General features: G+C 37.2%; 1 protein-coding gene across 1 annotated transcript in view; it reads right to left on the reverse strand.

The window, feature by feature from the left end:
- Nucleotides 1–14,250, reverse strand: part of ADK (adenosine kinase) — a gene marked incomplete at its 3' end in the record, with an annotated part of 125,056 nt that overhangs the window by 85,677 nt on the left and 25,129 nt on the right. The gene's annotated exons all lie outside the window — the stretch shown is intronic.

Raw genomic sequence — 14,250 nt, forward strand, 5'->3', positions numbered from 1 at the left:
TTCAACAGCTGTTCTACAGCACAGAAAAGAGAGTTGAAAGTGCTCCATCCTTTTAGGCCCAGATGCTCCCATCCCCTCCCCCAGCAGACTTCCAGGCTGCAGTTTGGGAAAGCCAGGGGGGAAAGTGGCTCGAGGGGCTTGTTACATTGCCTTTGAAGCTGAAGATCTACTGCAGAATGAATGCACCACTACAGACCTGCTCTAACAGACACTGCACAAAGAAAGGCAATTCCCATTTTATAAGTAATTAAAAAAAACCCCAACACATGTGTAATTTTTATGTCATTACGCCTTATGCAAAAGGAAAAAATTATAATAGTCTCATTTCTTTGAAATCTTTCAATTTAAATTTCTGTTTATATACTAGTTTTTACTCATCTACTACAACACCATCAACCCACATTTAAATAAGAAGATATTTTTAATGTCCTGGAAGTCCACAATAATAATGTATAAGCATAACGGTATTAGAAGTGGGGGTCAATAAATATGCCCCGCATATACCCTTTTTTAATGTAAATGTGATGTAGTCAGGGTTAGGCCACAATTACTTGCACACTTTTATCATCAGCAGTGCTATGGCAAGTAATTCCTAACCTCCACCTTCCCCATTGGCGCATTAATATCCCTATACCACGGCCAGTTTTATGGGAGAATTGTTTGTGGGGTTGCTAGGAGATGAGCTAAAAAAAAACCCAACTTTTTTTTTTCCTTTCTTTCAGTGAGCTCAGTTCCCTGCTTCAATTCAGAGTGCAGCCCAACAGATTATAACACTAGACAAGTGAAGACACGAAGTCAGGACAGGGAGAACAAACTTGGGTACACTACCCTCCACAAGAAATGTACAGACATCTTGCCTGAAATGTTTTCAGATACAGAGATTTGCAAACACTGCTGTCTTATTTATCTTTAAGACTGTACTGTCTGTCATGGAAATGTTGTAAGCAGTTTTTAAAAATAATGAATTTGCACATAGTTATACAATCACACTCAACCATTTAGCATTTTTATTTTCCAAATGACAAAATCAATCGGGGTAGAATTCATAGCTCAAGGCCTGAAGCTGTAGGAGAATTAGCCCAGGTGAGCTTAGACATTTTTCTGGAACAAACCACCTCTTGCATTTGGCGACAGACACAGAGGCAAAGCAAGTGCACACTGCACTGCTATCCCCTCCTCCCGGGGCGGCCGCACGATGTCTGTGCGTGCCTTTCAGCCAACAGACTTTCAAGCCCAGCAGATCCTCAGGACAATTCCAGCTGCCCTAGCTGGGCGCTGGTCCTTCACACCAGCCATGGGCTCAGGCTTTGCCGTCCCTGAAAATGATTCCGACTCAGAATGACATTTCATTCTCCGCCTGCTTCTTAACAGTCCTTCTTTCGAGTGTGAAGTCAGTCTTGGGGATTCCTGCAACCTTAAGTATTTATGGCTTATTTGGCCCATGCATCCCTATTTTTTTTCCTATGCTAGCAGAAATCTGTTTTGGCTGCCATCCCATATACCATCCCTTTGGCATGCCCCTCCCTGCTGGAAGGACAAATTTAGGCTCCTACCTCCCCAGGCAAGGCAAAGACAACGCTCCCCAAGACGTCAGTGAGGAAAAAATGGATCACTTCCTAGTCCTCATGAGCTCACATACCAAAACCTATTCATTACACGTGAAGTAAAAACTACTATTATTATACTGTTATATTAACACTCACAAGACCAGTGAATACCGTCTATCTCTAGCTCTAAAGTGAGAGCAAACAAATACGGAGATGAATGTTACTCTGGGGAGATGACACCTAAATACAGATGCTGGAATTGGAGTGGGGAAGAAGTGCACTGTGAGATTTCTTTTATCTCCCATAGCCTGAAAGCATATGTAGTTTGTACAGGTACACACTTGGGATACAGTCAAAGCTTTAAGTTGGCCCTAGTTTTTATGGACAAGTGTATTATCTTCAAACTACCTCTTTATAACATAAATACTAACAAAATCCTAAACACTGTAAAAGGCAGTGTTACAAAAAAGGAATAAGGTATAAAATGTTGCCCTTTATTATTATGTCTAGGTAAATGCAGAATGTTTTAAGCACTGTTAGAAACATAAAGGCGACATCATTTTAGCCACTAAAAGAAGTGTGAAACTTTTTATCACCTACAGTATCTGAGTGCTATTATGTAATATATTTTGGAACATCCTTAAAATGAGGCAGATCAGATTAACCACACTCACAGGTACCACTGAAGCCATAAAGAAAACAGCAGTTCCAGTCAGAGCTCTAAAAATTATTTTATAATTCTGAAATTAGCACTATCATGTACTTATGACATACTTGCCCACTATATTATTATTTTACAACTAGTTTTCCCTATTCCCCCAGGTACTGGTAGCTTTCCAGATAAATTAACTTATAATATGTTATGGGAACATTGTTATTTCGGGTCAACATTTTCAATATGAACTCATTGTCTCCATGAAACAAAGAAATATTATAATCCATTAATATCTCTTTCAACAAAAAAGATGAAATCTTCCCCTGGTTAGGCCGATAAACACTTTGGTGTCAAAACTAAGCCTCTTTATCATGATAACCCAGAGTAATGGTCTGCTGCTCCAGGCACTTTATCTACTTTACAGATGAAAAATCAGTTCTACTTTCATGGAATTAGATTAATGCCATAACAGGAAATACTTTTGGGGCTGAACTTGCTTCATGCCTTCAAAGCTGGCTGTAAATTTAAAATACTTCCTGAACTCAAAAGATAAGACAGGAGAGAAGGAAAAAGAAAAACAGTGGAGTGACCCTCTTTCTGAAGAAAAATATTGCTTCCTGAAAAAGCTGTGGAAAGCTACTTGCTAAGGGCATTGTGCTCCAGAAGGCCCAGGGCAAGTCTGGTTTAGCTGAACATGAGGATTCTGGGTATATATCAGACACTTGCCATAAATCTGTTCTTTCCGTAATCCTCTCTGATAAACTTTTCTTTTTTCAGTCATCTTACTTGGCAAAAGCCAAAGTAATAACTTTCTCAGCTTTTAGCAAATACAAAACAGCTTGCTATTTTATGTACAATATTTTTCAAGGATTACAGTTTTGCAAACTTCAAAAAAATGCTGATCCCAAGCCTTAACAGTGAATTTCAACTCTGAAAATGGACAACAAGCAGCAAATTCAGTAACACCTTTATATATAAATAGCCTTAAAATAAAAGATGTAAGGCATTCTTAAGAGTAATTTCACATTTATAGCAACAGAACCTGAAGTCCGATAACAAATATTACTGTAAAGGCAGACTTTGGGGAATTCTGTGTTAAGTTTGTCAGGACAGGAAAGGTTTCCTTTAGTCCCCCTTTCCATCAAACAGCATATACTAAGGAGTCACTTTTTTTTTTCATGTGGTATACAGTTAAATGCATGGAATATCACATCACTAAAAACTCAGGATCAAATATCTTAGTAAATTTTGCAATTAAATACTGAATAACAGTAACATTTACATACTCAGAACTTGAGTCAGAGAATCTGAGGAAGATAACACGTGTGATTTTCATCCATTCATCTCTTGACTAGATCAACAGTTGTGCCTACCTGGGCCCACGTTTTTATGGATCGTGTAATCCTTTTTGCCATTTATGTTTGTGGCACTCAATACACGCCTGCAGTTCAGGAAAAAAAAAGCACTTACTGTCTTGCCTCCCTGTTCAAACTTCACCTTTGTAATATTACTAGCCCAAAGATGCATGGGTTTAAGAGTTTATTTCTGTGCCAAGACACTCTTCACTTGTTCACGAAGCAAAATTGTTACTTTGAAACAGTAAACAGGAAAGGAAGTTTATTGACCAGCACAAATCTGAAACCAGCACAAAAGCGATGGTCATCTATCTTCTTGTAAGCATTCATGTTCAGGCTTCCATGCTACATGTCAAGAGCTGCACGCTATTTCTGAATGTCAACTTTACTCCTAGGTTTAAACAGGTAAACAAAAAGCCTATCCACAAATCACCATCAGTCTTCAAAGATCCACAAGATGCATAACCTGCAGCGCTCTACTCATCTCTAAGCACCAATTTAATCCGTAGGAATAACTACAGAGGTTTGCTAAAGATGAGTGGGAGGTGAGAGAACGCTGTGAAAAGGGCACATAAGTAAGGCAACCAACTGAATTTTATGACAGAATTGTGTAAAGCATGCATTTACACATTTTTGAGAGATCAGCTTGAAGCTGAAACATGCACACTGTTGTTTAAATGTTCAGGAAGACTGTAACAAACCAGATGGTCGTCTTAGTTTGTAGATTTTAACTGAGCTTCTCACAAATTATGATTGGATATATTATTCTGCTATTTCTTTCTGTAATACAAGGCTGCATGCTGAAGTAAACCAGCACCACAGCAGGATCTACCATCTAGGCAACAATTCCACCTTTGACCTTATAGTATGGTCAAAAGTCCAGGAAATAGAAAAAACCCTCAAAAAATCTATTTTAAGATCCCCTCACTACGAATTGTACCCTAATGGCCATTATTTCCCCAACATATGAAATCCATTCCTAACAGGCAGTTCTCAGAGATTTTTTTGTACAGTTACAATATCGCTACCAGTATTCTTTTTGCTTGTAAGCCTTCAGGATCAAGTGCTTTTTCCTGAACACCTTATGCTATGGCAGAAAAAACACTGAGATTCAGGGACAAACGAGTTTAGCACCAGGGAAATGCAGTATTTCAGACTAGCCTTTCTCAAGTAAGAGAGGACTTTTGAAAACTAGACTTGAATTCATGTACTATAATTGTCCTGTGAACCAACTGTAAGGAATTGTAGGTGCATGGGACCAGTTAATGCAACAATAAGACTACTTGTTTCGAGGATAAAGCAATCTTGCTAAACAACACATCACTGGCATTTAACTCCTTTAACAGCTAGACTGATTGATGAAGATGATTAGACAGACAGAACTAGAGCTCTAGTTCTGTATGTGTTTTTTCTGTCAATGTTCTACTCACAAGACACATGGAAACCACAGGATTCTAAGGGAAAATGTAATATCACACCTGAATATTTATCTGGGCAGCCTTATGGAGCAGAGTATAATCTTGTCCATTAACTTCTATAGAAATATTTTATATGGATCTATTATTAAATAATAAGAGCATCAGCCTCACTAGAAAGTTAAATTAAGAGAAATTATCAGTGTTCTCTTCTATGAGGTGGCAAATATGAAAAAAAACCTAGTCACTATTAAAAAAAAAGGTAGAACATTACAGTAACAAAAACAAAAAAGGAAGGCAATAGTAAGAAATATAAACTAACTGGTAAACCAATTTTTTTGCTGATTTTTTTTGGCGGGGGGGTTGAGTTTGGGGTTTTTTGTGGTATGAATTTGTTGTGTCTTATGGAAGACACACTGAATCAGAGACCTTGCATTTTGTACAAATAAATACGTTAGCTTCAATGCTGGGATTGCTGACAAGCAGGGTTCCTACAATAGGTAGTCATCATGCTCTGAGACACTGGTATGGGACACCAGGACTCCAGAAGTACCAAGTTTCCAAAGAAGCCTCTACGAAGTTACAGATAGCATCGCACCCCACCTCTACTTCCCAAACACTTCCTTGCATTCACAGACATCTGTTAGTTTTCTCTTTCTTTCTGCAGCACAGACATTGATATTGCTGCTATGGGCTGAAGACCACACATGAAAATACTGAGATTACACAGGCTATAGGTCACTTGAATGAAGAACTATTTGGACCTTCCGTATGGAAAAATATGAATGAAAGACATTGCAATGCTAAAAGGCACATTTCAAGAAGCCACTCATTTGTTTTATCAGCCTTAAAAGCATCATTAAGAAAGAATTAAGCTCCTTTGTGAAATGGATCTGTCATGTAGAAACTTCAGTAGGAGACTTTAGCCCTATCAATTATTCACACGTGAAGGAATTTTTTATAAATTAACATTGCGCCTGTCAGAATGTTGTTATATTTGCATGTGTTTAACAGAATTTTGCCTTCTTCCACCTACACTCCCTAGAAATAGAGCAAACATTGAAACAGTCTTTTCATTAAAAAAGCGCCACAAATGCTGCTCTCCTAAACTCCGAACCCTCAGTTTAATAAAGAGAGGCATTTCCAGTCTGAGTAGAAGCTGTACCTTTTACTTCTTGAATCTTTCACTGTGAAGTTTATTACTTCAATTATTGTAATACATCAAGTCTAGAGTAAGGCAGGATCCATAAGTAGAACATGTGATTGCAACAGGCACCAGCTGTAACAGCCATTCATCCACTGGTGTCTGTATTTGTTACAAGAGAGGTGGAAGACTTCACTTGAGTGAGCTCAAACAATCCTTTTCTGTCACACATGGATACCACATCAATATCCACTTTTGTGAGAGACTAGTCTTCCAGAAAATATTTGTTTTAAAAGAACTGGAATACTCAATTTGTTTGGTATTTTAAAGAAAATATTCTTCAGATTTTCCCCTGAGAACGTATATTTGGTATTTATCATCAGGCTTGTTATATTATGAACAATGATTCAGAGGCAAAAAACAGCTCTTGAGGTGGCAACAATGGTACTGCTAACCACTAGCCCTTTTTATGGATGAATTTTTTTTTTTTTTTTTTTTTTTTTACATTTCAGAGTTCAACTGAAAATATGGACATTATCTTTTGGAGTGTTGTTGTGTGGGTGGTAACCTATAAGGGAAGGAGAAGGCTGCCAGCTGGATGTATTTTGCCATAGCAGAAACCATTATACCACAATATACAATAAAATTCAAGCTATAACAGCTCAGTTCCTGCTAATGTAACTAGTCTGAATGTGGTTGCTGACAAGCTCCAAGGCAAGACTTCTAATTCTTTGCCACATATAATCATGTGCCCCAAAAGGACTGATTAGCTTTATCATAACTGCTTAGGAAATGTATGGGATAGCGATTTAGTTTACTGATTTAGCTAACCCTGGGATGAACCCCAGGAACCTCTGTGCCTCACACAAGATACAGCAATGCCAGGGCATGTATAGTAACTGAAGTGCTATCTTGCACATTGCGTGTCCACCGTTACTCAAGGTACGCAAACTTCAGTGCATCAACTTGAGCTTAGAAAACCCGACCTAGCTCCATAGTGTAAATGCATATGATGTCCTTGCATAGTTACACAGGGCCCTTTTAAGGAGCACTCTCAATCTGAGTGCAAAAATTCTACATTAAAATTTATTACTACCAGGTTGTGTGTGTAAAGTTATTATCAGATTATACTGATAAATGTATTTCTGTAATTCAAGAACAGATATAAAGAAAGTGGGAATGTTTTTTGGGGGCAAAACAGATTAGCAGATCTGTGCACAAAAAGTTCTAGGAAAGAATCCCAGAGCAACCAGTCAGGGTAAAACACCTGGACTATTTATACTGTGGTGCCACTAAGACCATATCCAAGGAAAAAGGAATTAAATTAGATGGTATCTGAAGGCACACACACTATTCTAAGGTGTGGGCAGAAATACAGCTCATTCACACTTTACAAATGCCATTCTCAGACTGTTTAAGAAACCAGCAATACCACAAAAAAAGCATGCCACAAGGCACCACTGCATGCCCACGATGTCCTCCTTCACTTTCCACTATTTTCTTTTTAAAGTATTTGTTGATTACTTTGTTACACTTATCTACAAAACTAACTTTACAAATCATAAGTGCTCTGCACAACAGCCTGTATGAATAAGAATATTTGCTGCTTTGAGTACATGGAATGATTTGTAAGGTTGATTTTATATCCTTACTTTGAGCAAAGCCACAGGCAATTGCCAGGGTTAGGTGTAGGAGGGCATAACTGCTGTACAAAGGTATATGGTGATAAAATTCTCTTCAGGTTATTACTGATTCTTTGCAAATCACTGACTATTCTGGCATTATGCCATGTGTAGCAGCCCACATTTTAAATTACCAAGTTTTGTTTTGTTGGGTTTTTTTTTAACTTAGTGCTACTGGCTATCCAATAATCTCAGGTTTTTAAAAGCAGTACAAGGCTACACTTTTGGCAGAAAGTATACATACCTATGTGTGCAGCTCTGTGAGTTGCAAAACAATGTAAAACATAAACCACAAAACAACTTTTTTTTTCCCAAAAAAAATCTTTGCATGTCAATTAAAAATGGGGTAAAACAATGTAAGCAACATCAATTTTCCTTTCTTTGGTGCAGGATTTTCAACTTCACAAAACCTATTTATTCACAAAATCTATTTAGATATCACTTACAAAACAGCAAAGTGATTTCTGGGAAGAATACAGTCTTTCTTCATCTTGCTTTCTTCTTCACTGGCAACACCAAACCAGACATACAGATTCAGGCCTCAAGACATGTACGATTCTCACACGCTGTCAATTGTTTCATTCCTTTTGTCCTTATCCTCCCAAATCTAGATGATTGGGGTTTTTTTCTTGTATCTTTTCATCTCCGTTCTCCATCACTAGAATATTTATACAATTCTACCCTAGGTCTTCCACAGCCATTCAAATGAGTAAAAAGAGGTTTTAATGTCAAGGGCTTGAACTAGGCAAAAATGACACTCCCTCAAGGTCTACCTACTTGAGAAAAAGTCATTACTCAGCAATTAGGAAAAAAGCAAAGAAAGAGTCTATATTAAGTTTAGGAAATAATTCTGAATAAATTACAATCGTACATCCTCATCTGAAATACAGTGTTCAGCTCTTGGGAGCCAGAAACAGGTCTCCATGATTGCAGGCAGACCCAGTGTACAAAAAGAGAGTAAGAAAATCGTGACTCTGAAATTTAGAGCCAGGATGCCACGAACATGTGAAAACCAAATATTACTCACAAAATTAAGAAATACTATGTTTAATATATGAATGAAAAAAAAGGAAAGATAAAGTTACTATGAGAAAATACAAAGTTATGCACACATGCTGTACTTGGGCTTGTCCACACTGGAAAATAAACAGAGAATCATAGAATCTTTGGGTTGAAAGGGACCTTATAAGGCCATCTAGTCCAACCCCCCTGCAATGAGCAGGGACATTTTCAACTAGATCAGGTTGCTCAGAGCCCCGTCCAACCTGACCTTGAATGTTTCCAGGGATGGGGGGGTCTTCTACCTCTCTGGGTAAGCTAGATTGTAATACAGTATGTACTCCATGGTAACTTCTGGAAAGGCCATACCTGGAGCTTATCCGTGTTTTTAGTATGAAAGTACATCTTGCAGCACCTTCAGTTTGGTGTGCATTCAGAGTACTCAGGTAACAGCAGAGCGATTACCACGCTATAAACTCACAGCTTTATCCACCATTTCCTAGTTTCTGCAGGCGAGCCTTAACACTTTAAAGCTTTTGCACACATTAGCCTTTTCCACCTCAAAAGCTAGATGCGTTTCCTCACAACCTACCCACACTAATGAGATCCATATGGGGTCAGCCTGGCATTCTACATTCACATCATTGCTCGCTCCATGTTGACCATCTCGTATGAACACACTATTTCAAGAAAAAACAGCTAGCTTCTAGCATCAGGAAGGACACAGAAAACAATTGCTCAGTGTCTCTCATACTATGGGGACTAAAGGACATCAAATAAAACTACCAGGTGACAAGTTCTAAACAAAAAAACCATATACTTCATACATACACTACTGAAGCGTATGACTTGTTATTCCAGGATGCCACAAATGCAGTTCAAAAGACTATTATTTATATTTACTTGGGAAAAACTCACAAACTTCAAGAACTCTTGAGCAACATGCTACCACCACCTTTACGTGGGGAAGACCTTGAGCTGCAGATTACTGAAAGCTGAGAGAGTATTTTGTGCACACTTCCCTATACCATGACCATGATCTCCTACTCTTGTCTTACTCTATCAGCTCACTCTCTCAAGATTGTAAATGTTGCTCTTATTTTGTCCCACAGTTTTATTTTCATTTATATTTCTCTTTTTTATTCTGTTGAAGAAAATATTTTAAAATAAGGCATATCTAAATCTCAGTTTTATATACGTTTAAATATGTAATGAGAGTGACATAAGAGGAAAGGAAAAAAGGAGTTTATTTAATCAACATCACTGATTTAAAGCAAATAGAGGGGATGAGGTTAATTCTTGGTTTTGGACTTAAAAGGAAAATCAGTGACAACAACTTTGTCCAACCCATGCCTGAACAGTTGTATTAAACAACCTCTGTGTAACTTTGGACAGCACCTTCAACTATCAAGATCAATCAGAGCACAAAGTACCCCTAATCAAAGCATTACTGAGCTCAAAGTAGCTCAACTCCCCCATTCAGCTAAAACCTACTGTCAATACTCCTGCTGGGTCCCAGCTGGAGCAGCATGGCCATCTCTGAAAGCAGACTTATCCAACTGCTTTCAAGCCAGTTGTAAACAGCTGCAAATGCAAGCAAATATCAGCTTTGGAAGTGATAATAAATGTTGTGCATTTCATAGCAAGTTAAGTAGTTTTCTTCATTTCTCTCACGTACACCACTTCTTGGGAGAATTCACTTAAATCCACAGGAATTTCCCTAAATCTAAATGCATTTTGACAAAGCAGCAACTTGAAAGTGTGCTTACTTTTGTATTTGACTTGCTAGTATCTGAAAATTTATTTTCTGAAAATTTCTGACTTTTTTTTTTTTTAGGATTAGCTTGCTGAATTCAGATGACAACCTATCTTTTTACTGAAAGAGGAACCCACTGTAACATATATATTAAAAATTCAAATACCCAGTATGCGCATATGACACGGTATTTAATAATTTTTTAAACAAAATTTTAATGAGCAAGTATACAGTATAGTCAACATAATGCATGAAACTGAGTTCTAAACTTATCGGGTGGTCTTACTAGCACATAACAATCTCTTATAAAAACTGTGAGGTATATAACAAAAATATGAGCAGTATTGGAGAAAAATTACGCTTAGATTTACTGCCACATTTGAACCACCAACCATACGCACCCATATTAGTGCAAGGTAAATCAACCACCACCAGTCTGGGGCTCTTAACAGCCAACAGTCACTGAACTTCAACCACATATGTCTGCAGAAAATGATTTGTTTGCTTTATTCTGCTTAACCAATGCTACCCTTTCAGGAAAACCCCACTGTAAACCAAATGGGGTATCCCACATCCTAACAAAGTATCTTAAATATGTTGAATAAAAACACAAGCAGCATTACCTGCAGCGCACTAAACTCCTTTATAACATGCTCTTTGCCCCCTCTCTCATTTAATTTCCTTCCATATTGTGAAAAAAAGTGATACCTCCTATGTATGACAACAGCTGCAGATTGTACCATTACTGCGTTTTAGATGATTTATGAGGTCCGTGACTCAGTTTTAAAGGCCCACGTGACTGTGGGCTACTGAATCCTGCAGCCCATCAGCAGGAGAGATTCTGAGAATGACAAGATGAATTTTTATATTTTTACATCAAATTACAGTAAGCAACAGAAATCTTCCATGTGGCACAAGCAAATTAAACTATAAAATAAAAGACAAAATATATAGAACATTATAATGAAGAAGGTTGCAGTCTACGGAGATTTACAAAAAGGATCTCTCTCTGGAGACTAAACCAACCACCTTTGTAACATTAAGTCCTCTACTTCCACACATCTGAAATGCAGGATTTTTTTGCCAACATGGCAGTAATCTTTTTAATATGGCAAGTTAGAGGGAACAAAGATGACAGAAGAATGAAATCCCATCTTTCTGGCCCAATATTATCAACACAGCAGAGAGTATTTTGGGGCTGAAGGATCTGTGGTGTTCCGTTATTTGAAACATTATGCCAAACAAAGCTATACAAAATAAACCGAAGACAGATCAACCATATGTGCATCTTTTTATAATGCATGTCAGACAAAAAAAAACTTTATATCAGACATTAGAAGTTAAGGGCTTTTAGAAAATAAACAAAGTTCAATATAAAAAACAACGTACTGAGAAATTTTGGGAAAGCTGTCTTCTCATCAGAGGTTTTGGTAATGAAAAAACTTTGTGGCAATTACAAAGCAAAATGAGTCAATAATAATAATAATTGACATCTGGGTAGAACTGGGTAGGTTATTATAATATATTCTCAAACATTTGTGGCTCTTGTGGCAATAAACTCTACTGATGTGGAAGATGAACCCATAGTGTTTCACAGGATTTCTAAAAGCTTTTCATTCTTTTTAAACAAGAGAGTTTAATTTGAGGACTGTTTTTACGCCTGCTCTGAAACTTCTTACTCATTTGTCATATCAGGCAAATATTAACCCCTAATTTGAACAGGGCTTATTTTTGAACCATCATCCATTTCACGGTAATCATCATTTCTGAGCATTGCTAGGCAAACTTATCAGTACAGGCAAACAGAACTCCAAAGCAAATATTACGTAGTATCTACAGCTAACATGTTTTATGCATTTCATCAAAACTTCCATATTTTGGAATCAAAACTTTCCATATTCAAGCTCTTCAACTTGAAGGGACTATAAACACATCCTACATTTAGCCCAAAAATTGTACAGGATTGTCTCTAAGATTTTGCCTAATTCATAACACAAATTTTTATTTATTGATGTCATATCAAGTATTTAATCTTACTTCAAATAATTAAGCAAAACTTAAGAGTACACACAATGTAACTGATCTTTCTTTTCATGTAGCTGTGGGTTACTGTTGCCCTTCCAGTATGGATGAGTCCATTTTTTACCAGTGGCCCTATCAACAAATCAAAGTTCTTATTATCTCAGTCTCCCTTTTCTTGTTGTATTAAAACCAGAAATTTATTTCCATTGGACATTTTGAATTGGCAAAACCAAGAACACACATATGCTACCTAAAAGGCACATACACTCAATAATATTAAGACTTTTTTGGTTTTGTTTTTCGTGCTTTAAGTCTTCCAGCTACCAGTGGAAGCAGCTTCCATGTATTTTCTATAAATTTAAAACTAAAACTACCTACGGTTAAAATTATAAAAATTGAAAACTTAGCTGAATTGTAGCAAGAGGACAATACAGTATTGTAAGACTCATGCAACGTTAAGTAGCATCTATTTACAATAAAATGTAGATGACTACTTTTAGCATTACTTACTAATAAGAATGAAAAGACAAGATGATGATTGAACTTAGATTTTTGGAAAAAAACTCTTACTGGCTCTAACAATACTGCTCAATTATTGTTTGGAGGAGGAGAACATGACTTTCCAAATCCCAAGTGATGCATCAGTTGCACATGCACAAATACATTTATGTTATGAGTAGAAAGGACTAAGCAAGAGCAAAGTCTAAGGTTTCCTCTCTCTGATCTAACTGGGCTGAAATGAGGAGAATGGGGGGAAATGTGGCAGTGCTCTTCCTTCCTGACAATATGTCACTCAGCACCAAAATGTCCCTTACTCTGTCAAATGGTAAGAATTATTCTCACAAATGGGGAAAACAAGAGGAGGCAAGGACGACTTTGAATCCAGCTTAAACATATATTGCCTGGGATTCAGTTATAGCTTTTTAGCCATTATAGCCTTCAGCTTAGAAAACAGAATTCATGTCCTAGGTGGCATGCTAGGTGTTGCCTTCTACATGTGAAAGTCTACATCTGCCCTTGAATTTTCTACTTACTTACATATTATTACATTGTACAGTCAGAATTAAAAATTTGGCCTTCAGAGCAGATATTAACTGGTGAGTCTCTTCCTAGGCAGTAATACAGGCTTAAGACAATTATGGCTTAAACAAAATCTGTTTTCAAATCTAAAATCAATAGCTTGAACACTGTGGAAAACACAGTAAATGGTTCACAAGTGTGTGAGCTGTACTCTATTCTATTAATATGATCTGATTTTCTAAAATAAACCACTAAAGTATGTGTACTCTTTTCATGCAATAAAGATGGAATGTTATAACATGCCCAGGAGCATTTTTTCCTAACATCTAAAGATTTATACTTTTCTTTTTCACCTCTAACACTTTTGTCTTACTTTTCATTGTTGTTCACATTTTTCTTCTCTCACTAGGTCAAAAATTAAGAATGAGAGGTGCAAACCATGAATCTTTTAAACTTAAAAGCTGCAATGGTAAATTATCAGCTCAAAGGTCTTCCTAGTCCAGTATCACATCCCAACAAACAGCCACAAGTGGATGTCTAGACAAGAGTAAAATAAAAGCAGCACATACAACACTCTTCCAGCTGCCAACTATTTTCAGCTTAGAGGATTTCCTACAGAGATCTGCAGTTGCAGGAAGACTCAAGTACTCTTCCG

Source organism: Phaethon lepturus, unplaced genomic scaffold, assembly GCF_000687285.1.
Source record: "Phaethon lepturus isolate BGI_N335 unplaced genomic scaffold, ASM68728v1 scaffold5253, whole genome shotgun sequence".
NCBI classification, from domain to species: domain Eukaryota; kingdom Metazoa; phylum Chordata; class Aves; order Phaethontiformes; family Phaethontidae; genus Phaethon; species Phaethon lepturus.